Source organism: Saccostrea echinata, unplaced genomic scaffold (genome assembly GCF_033153115.1).
Source record: "Saccostrea echinata isolate AGI-Se365-2 ecotype Australia unplaced genomic scaffold, CSIRO_AGI_Sech_v1 ptg000058l, whole genome shotgun sequence".
Taxonomy (NCBI): Eukaryota; Metazoa; Mollusca; class Bivalvia; order Ostreida; family Ostreidae; genus Saccostrea; species Saccostrea echinata.
This window is the reverse complement of record NW_026889807.1, coordinates 4,894,612-4,905,820: the sequence shown is the minus strand read 5'-3', so window position 1 is coordinate 4,905,820 and position 11,209 is coordinate 4,894,612. Positions and strand designations below refer to the sequence as shown.

Genomic DNA, 11,209 nt, shown 5'->3' with positions numbered 1-11,209 from the left:
ATATACAATTTATCTAAAGGATCATATAGAGTGCGTCCAGACATATCAGATCAGTAAAGACGTTTTCTCTAACTACAGAAGGTTAAGAAAGGAACAGACAGTTTGAATGAAATATGTGGAGATAACGAACAGCATTCGTGCTCAAAAGTCCATTTAACATTACAAAATAAGAGCAGAGCAAACACGGACCTCTAAAACTTCAGAGTTGGGATCAGGTGCCATGGAGGAGTGAGCATCCCCAGCCGACCGGTCACACCCGCCGTCTGCTCCTTGTCACGATCGGGAAATAGCAAAAAAAAACCGTCGACAATTCAGTGTGTAAATGATGGTCTTACAAATAGTATGAGAAAAGTCTGTCAGCATTTGACATAATGATAAATTGTATTTGCTGACAAGGTCATTGTATCGACCATAGAACTTACGAAATGATGACTTTAAACGAGGCTGTTGATTTTCCTGTTTCATCAACTTGTTTGTCAATAACTTAGAAAGTTAGAAATTATTTTTACGTAGAGCATCCTCTGGCGTATCAAATCAACGTGAGATATAAACCCCGTATGTATATTGAAAAGTTAATGTCATCACGTTTATCATAAAGCTTTGTTACCAATAAAGTCTGTTTGTAATGAAATATCCAAATATGAAACAGATGTGTCAGACTCTGTGGTATCTTTTATCTCAAGCTCACCGGGATATATCGTGTCGACATAAGAATGGAAATATTCATTGTTAATTGACAATACGTCGTCGATATATCTAAATGTCGAGTTGAAGTCCACAGCAAGTGTTTTCCTCATTTCACCTAAAAGATTTTGAACAAATCTTGCTTCATATGAATACAAAAATATGTCTGCTAATAACGGGGTGCAATTGGTACCCATGGGAATTCCGATAGATTGTTGGAAGACCAGGTCTCCAAAAACACACAGATATTGTCAATCAGAAACTTGAGCATCTTTTTAATGTCAATAAGAGTACTTGTGTGTACAATCAGAGTGCTTTTTCACAAAATAATTTTGTAAATGACCAATGACAAGGTAAGTAAATTTACGAGTTCCATTTTTATTGAAAAAGCAGCTGTCCACAATGTCAGAAAGTCTGGACATTAATTTATCTTGGGGAATGGTTGTACATAAAGTTGAAAAGTCATAAGTTTTTAAGCTGTTGATTTTGGTAAAATCTTGTGATTTCAAATTTTCCAAAAGTTCCTTGAAATTTTTAAGTATCCACATCTAATTTACACCTCTTCTCGAATATATTGTTGCACAGTACTCTTGAAGTTTCTCCTTCACCGGTGTAAATAACCCTCACTTGGTTTTTATATCTGAGTTATTTATAAACTAACGAGAACTCTTAAATAAAAGAAGATTTTGGAGAGCCACTGAGGAAAACCCATATGTGAAACTTCATTCTGCTGTAGATGTATATTTTTTTTATTATGTCTGCGTGTGTGTGTGTGTGTGTGGGTGGGGAGGGGGGTTAAATGGTTTCTTATTATACGGAGGAGGGGAGATCTACATGTTTATCAGAAATGATTGAAACTTAACAATGGACATTTTTTTCAATCTTACTTATATGATGTACTTTGCGGCAGTGCCGACAAACATGATTGTTATATATACGTACATGATATAGGCCTAGATCTTCGAGAAAATGCGGAAGGTATTCAACAAGGTCTTGTCTGGTGTATGAAAAGGACGAAGACATACAAAGAAAAGTACTTAAAGTCAAGAACTTTATATGCATACCGTTTTGAATAGGTAAAATAAAGCCTATCATAGTCCGTATATGTTATATGTTCAAATTCGCGGGGTAAACAAACGCTACAAATACCAAAGAGTGACCTCCCGGCATATCGAGATTGTGCAGGAACTTCTGAATATTTAATGAGAAGTAAATCACGCAGTAGCAAACTCATGAATAATCTGCACACTATTTTCTCCACACAAGTATGTAATAAATTTGACATTTCTGGCCTAATCAAGTGGATTGTGGTGGTGAGTTCTATGCTACTTTGTACTGAAATTTACATTCTTTTTATCATACCTAAGTAGCTATTGCATTAAGAGTATTATTAGTCAGTGATGTTGATGTCGTAATATGTTGATGAAATTGATACTGAGTCCTCATATATATGCTTCCAAAATAGTCACGTGATTAAAACAAACTGAAAAAATTGTCCTTTATTGAGCCCCTCATAACTACTTTACGTATATTTTATATAATACAAAGAAAAATAATGTGACGATAAATGTCCTTTCTACATGTAAGACAAAAGCTTTCAATTTTAATTCATTTGCACAATAAAATAAGTTCAACTAACAAGCTGTAATAAAACGGAAACAGAATCCACGGCGTCATATATGATACGTACACATTTATTTAGTCGTACTCTTATGCTACACATTCAAGTTCCAAAACGTTTAATCAAATAAATTAAACAATATTAAATCATAATTCGGTAAGAAAGTAACATTCAAGTATCATGCAGTTGGGTACATACCTCTAATTATTTTTAGAATCGGTAGGGGAAGAAAGTAGTGCAGAAAAAAATTACAAGTTCCTTAATTTGCAGACCTGAATAAAAAAAACTGTGATAATGTATTAAACTGAGCCTCAATCTTGTTGATAAGGAGTATGTTCCCTTGCAAAAAAGCTTGGCAGATGTAATTTATCAATAAGATCAGCAGAATTATTTTATGTATTAAAACACCAGTGAGAAGTCTGGAATTCCCCTACTTTCACTTTCATTTTCAGAGGTTAACACAGACACACGCATTTTGCCGGAAAACGAATCTGACATGCCACCTCGAGATTTTAACCAAGGAAAGACAACTTGATGTGCTTTGATTTGAGGGGTCACTCACTGCTGAACGAAAATTAGGGACATTGCTATGTGAAGAAACGTTAACATTGCCGCCTATGGGAAAACAATTAGTGGACTGTACCCAGTTATAAGTACTTGATAACACAGACAGTGTCTGATCAATTGTAAAACGATAATATGTATGTCACATGACCATTTCCTGCGTAAGAAAGATGGCAGGCAAGTAAGGTACAACATATGTTATAATACCAAAACAGTAAGTAAATTCCAGTCGTAATATGGGAGATAATTTTGACAACCTGATATAAAATCTTAGCATCACTGTCTCTTACTGGCTATTCAACAATATGTCACTAGATCGTCTACCTAGTAACACAGTCACAACATTTGTTTACATGACAACGTCGAAGTGCAATGTGTATTGCATCAATAATATAAGTAAACATTCAGATTGTCAAATGAAAATAAACATAACATCATTTTTAATCAAATTACAGCTAGATACTACTCTACAGACCACTAATTCACTATATTAAAATCCATAAGCCTATGAAAAAAGGAAACATTCTACAATCAAACCTCCATACATACAACATGGTAAAGTACTATAATATAACAATAAGGTGAAATCCACTCCATACATCTTATATGGTAAAGTAGTAGGCCCTTTAATACTGTAAATACTTTATTCCTCGGGGTCATAATTCCGCGGAATCAGAATTTCTGCTCAATCCACGAGTATAAAATAACGCGGATATCTTGGATTGTCATTATATGTTCTTAATGAATCTTTAGTACACTGTGACAAATTTCCGCGGAAAAATTGTGACCGCGTACATATAGCGGAAATTAATCTAACGCGGAAAAAAGTACGTCTACAGTATTACAATATTATACAACTTGTTTCTGCATGCTTATAAAGATCTAAACTGATTGTCACAAGATCTGAGTGTATCTCCAAGCTTGGATCGAAAGGCTGTGACTTCATTTTCGTCTCCACCCTCTGGAAACTCTAAGTAAGATTTTGACTCAATCAGATCCATGAATGATAATGGTAAGTTTTTCATGACACCTTTCTCTAATGCAACCAAAAATAAAACAATTTCACCGTTTCGGGAATAAATGGCCTCCATGCGTGCCATGTTTAGTTCAAACATACACCAGTACGAATCTAAGAAATGTGACGTCATAATACAGAAGGTTTTCCTGCTATTATGAATGGCGTTTGTGATATTATCTGCTATTCCTGTCCCTGGGATGAAATCACGATGATGTATACACAGCCTAAGATTGAATTCCTTTTCCAAATGCTTAACAAGGTCGATGACGAATAGTCTGTCTTCCTCAGCGTACGATACAAATGCATCAAAGTGATACAAATCATTTGGTAATGCGTCCTGTCTTCGAACATTAACTATATACCTTTCTCTGGCCACATAATACATATATCTTAGTTTCCATCTATTCCTATAAAGAATACGACTGACGGTGATTGTCAAAATAACGACTGTTAATGACGTCATAATGACCATGATAAGAGTATACGAGGAACACTGCTTCTCAAACAGCTGGAGTAGATGATCGATATCTGAGAATGGAATTCTTGAGGAGTTTGAAAAAGTACACATATAATTATCAAAATGACGAAAATCAATATTCTTGGAATTTAGGATCCATTTCACGAACTCCAAGTTTTCACAGTTGCATCTTAATTCGTTGCCCTTTAGATTCACATAGACAAGCTTCTTTTGTGATATTGCTTCTAACATGTTCCTAGTTTCTAAACTCATGGTCGATATGTGGTTATCAGAGAGGTCTAGGTAAAATTATGATTTATGGGTACTGTAAACTTACTCAAAGGATTAGAACTGGGGTTAAGAATTTCCAGTTGTTTTAGATTACGAAATATTTTCCTTGGAAGTCTAACGATTCTGTTTCGTGAGAGGTTCAAAGACTTCAACGTGCGCAGATTTTGAAATAAATTTCCGTCGACGTCATTTTCAAGATTTTCTCCTAGAGCATTATGGGAAAGATCCAGAAAAGACAAGTTTTTAAAAATCTTCGAAAAATCTTGGCGAGATATAGCTGCAAAAATTGTTAGAGAAATCTGCATGAAAGACACTGGCTATGCCTGTAATGGGACCAATCAGTTTATAGATAATATTGTTCTGAAAATACAACTTTGTCAAGACAGGCTTACTGGTAGAATTGAGTGTGTAATCTTGAAGGGTCATTTTATACAAATTATCGTGAAAGTAAAATACTTGTATTTTAGGTGGAATAAAGATTGTTATATTGGAAGACGACAATCTGTTGTTCCGTACTAAATTCCCTCGATGGTTTTCTGATAAAGTCCTACAAACCAGCCTCGTATCATTGCAACTTAAGAAAAAATCTTTAACTCGTATTTGATGAAATGATGACTGAAAACTTGCATTGAGTGTCACCATATTGATTAAACCACCGAATTTTACGATATAAAGTCCATAACTGAGTACGTTATTGGCCAGATTTAGATGTTTCAGGGACTTGGGAAGCTCACTAGGAACACCAAATTCCAGGCTATTGATGCGATTCGACGCCAAGTTAAGTTCCTCCAATCGCGTGTGCTTCAGACCAATAATGTTATACTTTTTAACAATGTAACTTACTCCGTACGTGCACTGTAATTTCTCAAAATTTAAAACTCGAATCGAAGTAGAATTTTCCAAATCACTCGATATATTGGCCACAACCTCTAGAGTTAATTCCTGATTACTGGAAATATCAAGATGCACAAGCTTTGGTGTGTATTTAAACGAACCCAGTTCAATTGTCTGTAGCAAATTTTCCGAAATGCTTATATTTTTCAAATTACTGTATTTTGTCAATGAGCGCTGAGTAACATTTCTTAGATAATTCTTCGAGAGATCTAAATATGCGATATCTAAAGGAAGATTGGTAGGAAAATGGGAAATTACGTTGTTAGCCAAATTAATTCCTACGACGTCTTTGCTAAATGACGGTACTGCTGCAAGATGGAGGTGTTCACAATTTGCCCATAATTTTCCGTTAACCTTATGGCATACGCAGCTTTTGATTGATGCACAATCCAGGGGTAGAATTTGAGGTAATATTGTGATGATAACAAAAAATCCCAGTACAATTACTCTAAAGTCAGTCATTCTACAAAATCTTAAATACATAGGCGGATTTAGAAATACATAGGTGAATTTAGAAATTAGATGAAATATATAAGCAGATTGAGGAATCATATTTAATAGAGATTTAGAAAGGATGGATATGACTATTGTATTTAAAATATTATGGTATAACAGTATAAATTATGATTGTTTCCCCTTTTTAAGTTTTTTTTAAAAACACTATTTAATCACGATGTTATTCGCTCATGTAAAAAAAAAAAACGTTTTTGTCCATGTTATAGATGAGAGCATTTTTATTTGCGGTATATTTCTTTAAATTCCTAAATCCGCTAATTACTTTTTTCTGTAACGAGAAAGCTTTAAAACCTACCTTGATTTTGTGAATCTCTTATTTTTTCCTGCACATAAAATCAACCGGGGAAATATGAACCTGAAGTGATTTTTCCCTGTGTTTCAGTGTATATACTAAGTCCTGTATATGAACGAATGTAATCTAAATAAGGAAAAATATGACTAAGATTGCTCATAATATCATCTTTTGCAGTTTGGGAAAGTACTAAACACTGAGCTATTATTTTAACCCCCCTTAGTACATGTGTATTTATCAAATAATTTATTAAATATTTCCCCATATTATCCCTGAGTAGAAACACTTAAAAGCTATCAATCTCCATCACAGTAGTATATATGTTAAATATTTTTATCTCTGTTTTGAAATCTGAGGTGTATTATTTCTTTCTTTCTTTCTTTCTTTTTTAATTTTTCTCACACGTTAAATTATTTGGATTTAAATGAAAGAAAAAAGTGAATAATTTTAATTAGATTTCAGCATAAATACTTTCAGAATAAATATTGAAAGAGGTATTTGAGATCTCATAGTTGCTCTTAAATTGGAAATAAATCCAGTGCTCTAATTTTATGGAAAAGAAGATTGATCAGATTTGTTGCAGTTGAGAAAGTGGGAGTCATGAAAATCAAGCACTTCTTTAAGATTTTTCCCTTCCTTATCTATCAAATTAACCTACAGATTAACAAATTATTTAAAAAGATTCCAATCTTCCATCACAATCTACATAATCGTTATAATTAGTATTATATATGATAAATTTTATGAAGAATAATGTATATCATGTTTATTGCATTTTCAATGATGAGAGACTGTAAATATCCGTTTTACCTAGCGAGTTTATATGTGAAGATAACGAAGCCTAATCATCCTTTAAGTCCAACTAAGCAATTGCATATTGAGATCAGAGCAAACAGGAACCCATGAAAACATCAGAGGTGGGATCTAGTGCCATATATGCATCGTAGAAAAGGCGCCCCTGTGACAGGTCACATCCGCCTTGAGCTCCCTGTCAAGATCAGGGAAACGGACCCGGGAAATGCGCGGCCAATAGCAGCCGGAAATTAACAAGATGAGTTTCTTAACCTATATTGGCAGAAGGTAAACCCATAATCACATGTAATGGGCGGGAAATTCCATGTTTTATAGTTGTATAATAAAGTTATTTTACTATGAGACAGGATTGTTTTATTAGATATATTTTTCTTGTGCATTACATTTGTGACAATATAAAAACGTCCTATCAAATACTTGAAATAAATTCTACATCAAACTACAATAAATTGAATATCCCCTGTATAAGCACATTGCAGAACATGCTATTCTTGTTCCCTCGATAAAGCTCAGTAGTAACACTATTTTAGTTTTAATTAAAATCTGTAGAAAGATATTTGTAAAATTTAGAGAACATTTTAAACATCTTTCATATCTAAATTTTTATTTACATGATAACATAATATGTTTTAATAATGATGTAATATTCCCGCTAGTTAATGCATTGTGACGTCGTAAGCTGGGATTCTTTTTTTTTCAATATCTTGGAAATGACTTTAAAATGGCCACTGCTGATTCTCGATATTCCGTATATATCACAGCCTCTGATCCAAAATGTGCAATTATATCATGATATAATTGCTTCTGTGTGTTATAAAGCACATTTCCGTTTATAGTTCGAAGAATGTGCTTATGTTTTCTTTCTTGAAGGTACTCAAATACTCCTGTTTTCTGAAAATGAAATTTCACAGAATTTATTTTCCGAAAATTCGAATCAGAGAGGGAACACATTAATAAAAGATGTGTCTGTACTTTATATTGAAATTTACTGTGGGACTTACGGTATTAGTCAATTAATTGTTATATGGACAAGGACATTTTATGCATAAAGTGAACCTAAATTAAGAAAGCCTAATATTTATTGTGTATTCTTCTTCAGGTCTATTTTTTTAAAAACACCATTAAAGGGCGGATGCCCCTTTTTTGTAGTCCTTAAAAAAATCTAGTTGATTTCTATTAGTTTATCATTTTTTAAACCTTTAAGAAACAAACTTAAACACAGCCAAAATAATAATTTTTGTCTTGTTTTTCCACAATATATATAGGTTGAAGTACTTTTAAAAGAAGATCGGGAAGTATGTGTTATCTATTACAAGATTAAAGTTTATTTGAATTTATTTTTTGCAGAAATTCCTTTTCGTCCTGTTTTTGGTTATACATATTTATGTGATTGACATATAAATAGGACTTGTGTACTAAATAAGATATAAAAGTCTGAACCAACTTGTCCTTAACCCATCACTGATTTTAAAATCTAACCATTTCAGGATATTTTTATCGTTTAATTCATTTTTCCAAAAACATTCAAACTATCAATTAAGGTCAGACGACACTTCCTTAATAATATTTAATTTTCCCAAGAATTTGTCATTGATGTATTGCTACTTTAACGCGTTTCCTAAAAGAAGTACTTTTTCAGGCATTTGTGCAAGATAGCAGAGGATGTTACCTACTACATAATTCTATTGAAAATCAGAAGCATTGACAATATAATAATTTTTTGGTGGGTCTTTTTACTTAAACAACAGTTTAGAAATCACATGATAAGGATAATTATGATTAATTTGTTTATATATTACAAAGAGATACAGACGAGATATACGTGTGGTCAAACCTTGATGAGTGTAATGAGTAATAATTTTTCTATCGAAGGATAAATAGAAAAGATATCTAGGGGAACAAATCAATCTGCTATATATTAACAGAAAAAGAAGCTCTTTTTCATACTAAATGTTTGTTTCTTCAAAACGCATCAAAGGGATTCTCCATTTTAAAATAAGAATTTCATGGAGCAACAGCAGTGAAACATAATTTATCACATTTCTGATATATTCAGTTCATCCTTGCAATAAACAGCTATCGTAAAATTTAAAATTCTTAGCAAAAGTAAAATATAATAATTGTAGACATTAGGACGTTATTTTTAAAATAGATTGAAACATATAAAAGTGCCATTTCAACACAATCATTTAATAATGTACTCGTACACGCTATGTCAAACTCAGAAATAATCAACACATAGTTTGTATAGGTTATAGAAAAATAAACAGTCAGACATTGATCATTGATAAAAAATAATTTATTACCGTTGAGTTTGAACTAACTGCAGATTTAGAACGTAAAATTATAGAATGAATTATCAACATGCAGTATGAAAACTCTATGTTATAATTATTAGAGCTTTCAGATTACACTTTGTTTTTTAAATACGTATTTGCACCCTCATGATGTAGAGGAAGTACCGCTAACATTAGGAATGTTCCAATGCAATGTTTTAATAAGAAACTGAGTTTGAACATTTTTCTTTCTTTAAAGCACTTATAAGCTGCATAGCTCGGGCTAGGCGACCTTTGAGGAGGGGAAAAGTAATCTCACCCGTTGCACGTAAGCAATTCATAAGAAAAACCCAATTTAAAAAAAAAATCTATCAAATGAAATAAGTTGAAGCTAACGAACAGTGATTGATCTATAGAATACGAAGAATTTTAAACTTCAATTTACACAATAATCAATTTTCTTGGAATTTGTTTTATGCAAATATTAGGAACAAGGTTAATCCCTACCTAAGATATAAATGGTTTAAACAAGCGATATTTCAATGAAAATTGAGGACGTTTTATAGGCTACAATAATTCTTAATACTCCATACCTACGTGGTTGACAGTTTTCCAAGTAATCGGTGTTAACCTCTTCACAGTTTCTTTATCAAGCATATAAGGATTTTACGTACATAAGTTTCTCTCAAACTGCTGTCTTATTTGAGAAGGCCACTACCAACCAAAGTAAAGATGTCATTTTCCTTTCAAGACCAAAAAAGTAAGTACAGAACATTTTTGCTGATATCTAAAGGCAACATATCAAATTCATCAATATGCCACAAATCTTGGTAAAGTGCATGTGTAATTTTGGATCTACATACATGTAGAAAGCTTTTAAAAATGTACGGCTACTAAGGTAAAGCAGACTTTTGACAAATTTTGTATTAAAATTCAGCATCTTAAATTAATCAAGGATGCTAAGGTGTTAGAGATTTAGTGGATCTTTAAATTGAATATCTTTTATAAGTAATGATAACGCTTGCGGCAATTCAAAACACAGAAAAATAAAGGACAAATGAAATGATGAAAGATTAGTGTCTGTCCTCTGCACTTGTTTAAATCATTTTGGCTTCTTCTACTAAGGTTTGCTGGACATCCTTATGGTTAGTGACCAAATTGCCCAAATCTGCAGCATATAAACCTCTATTTCTCACTGTATCTTGTTCGGTTAATAGTGTTCTAGTTCTCTATCTTTCTCTTCTGTACCAAGTCTAACAATTTGATAAAACAACATTGACTTTGTTTTTATTGTATTTTTGATTTTTAGATTTTCAATATACTTTCAGAAAAAATGAACATGGCTTTATTCCAAGGGCAGGATGTCGTTCGTTGTCGTTTATGTCCCATTCCTGTTGAATATCACCGCAATTTGTGCAATTTTGAACTCTGTGCGAAGTGCATTTCTGTGCACATGGCTGACAAGTCAAGAAAACATGAAGTAAGTTGAGTTCAAATCTAGAAGAAAAATACCCATATCTCCATCATGAAAAACGATGTGAGATTTTCTGCAAAGGTTGCCAAATTCCCATATGTGTAGAATGCGTTACAAGTAAGCACAAAGATCACGCCTTTTTGAGATTTGAGAATGTCCTGGAAAATCGTAAGCAGCTAATCGTTGAATGATACCGCAGAACTTTGTGACATCATAATTCCAATGTACAACAACATTAACGAAGCGTCATCAGTTGCCAAGTTTGATACTTTTATACATGCAATAAGAGACCAAGAAGAAAAAATATGC

General features: G+C 32.8%; 1 pseudogene; it reads right to left on the bottom strand.

The window, feature by feature from the left end:
• Positions 1–3,741: 3,741 nt before the first annotated feature.
• LOC133174587 (toll-like receptor 4) lies at positions 3,742–5,991 on the bottom strand (annotated as a pseudogene).
• Between the last annotated feature and the right edge of the window lie 5,218 nt (positions 5,992–11,209).